Genomic DNA, 1449 nt, shown 5'->3' with positions numbered 1-1449 from the left:
AGAGGTGCAAACGCATAGCTGTATTCCATCCGCGAGCAGTATAGAACCAACAAAGACAATGTACTTAAATCCTTTTGGGACCCAAGACGAGTTGTATATTCCCAGCCTCTGTGGCGTTAAATGGTACTGATCTCCGTCTGTCCAGTCTTTTCCCTTCGCTGACTGACTTCGGGATTAATGGCTCTCCAGCCAAACAAATAAGGCATCTGCCACGAGCACAAGAGGATTGCATGGGGTGGTGACGTCACTGGGCAAACAGATGTTTGCGACCAACGTCCTGACCGTCTCCCCATGTCCTTGAAACTAAAGTGAACGCGCGCTTGCTCTGACATAATCTTACTACTCATTTATTTTTGGTTATCATAGCCCTGTTCTCGCGGTTGACATCGCCAGCTGGCTGTGTGATCGGGTTAATGTATTTTAGAATTTAGATGCAATTAAGATGAATACTTTTCATGTGTCAGTTTGACATCTCCTGCATCGTACATTCTGCAAACGTATACCTTCCGAAAACCTCTAATGTTGCACCATATAATGTTGACGCGTACGCACATGCGTATCCAGAAAAACTAAAAGATAAACATGTCTTTCTCTTCTGAATTTTTAGAATGTTTGCAACCCCTCTAGCTTATTGTTTTATAGACCTTGAGTACATTGTCCTGTTGTATTTAATGTGGGTAAGTTAACTGTCTTCTGAGGAACACACACACACACACACAAGAGTACTGTACACCGCATCATATCATTACCTGCCGTCGAAATTCAGACCTTCCCAAAATAACTATAGTCTCCCCAAAATAACTATAGTCTCTAAATAAATGCTCAACTTGGTACATTTTTTTGCAATCCGAAATCCAAGTTGAATTTAAGACGTGAATACCCCTTCAAGCCCCCTTTGAAGGAATGTCAATTAGATAACCAAGTGTTCCCTCTGTCTACACTTGCTCACATTGTAAGTGTTTATTTGTTTGGAGTCTTACTGTGAGGAATTGCAAGCCCGTTATGTTTAAATATGCGATTACACGTGCCCACTCTTTCTTTAGCTCAATTATTCTCATGTGTGCAAAACTTGATATTTATAGTGTACTCTCACTAGCATGTGGAAGCATATACTCATTACAATAACTATGGACCCCCAACCACTGCTTACATCAACGCTACCATTACCATGGCTAATGGCACAACGCTACCTCTATCAACTATGCTTTGCATCAGAAAGCTTTTATCTTTACAGTCCAGTTGCGTAAAAAAACATTTTACATTTCAGCTGCGGTTGATATTCAGCATTCGTTCAATTCTTAATAATATTTTGTATTGGATTTACTCATCACATCAGAATGAATGGGATCGAGAAACAAAGGGAAACGCCATTTTAGAAGAAAAAAAATAACGTCCTGAATGCCCTATATTCTTATCGCCATCAATTCAAAACGTCTTCGTCTGTGACCC

The sequence above is a fragment of the Chanos chanos genome, chromosome 3 (assembly GCF_902362185.1).
Source record: "Chanos chanos chromosome 3, fChaCha1.1, whole genome shotgun sequence".
Classification (NCBI taxonomy): Eukaryota; Metazoa; Chordata; class Actinopteri; order Gonorynchiformes; family Chanidae; genus Chanos; species Chanos chanos.
This window is presented reverse-complemented; position numbering follows the sequence as displayed.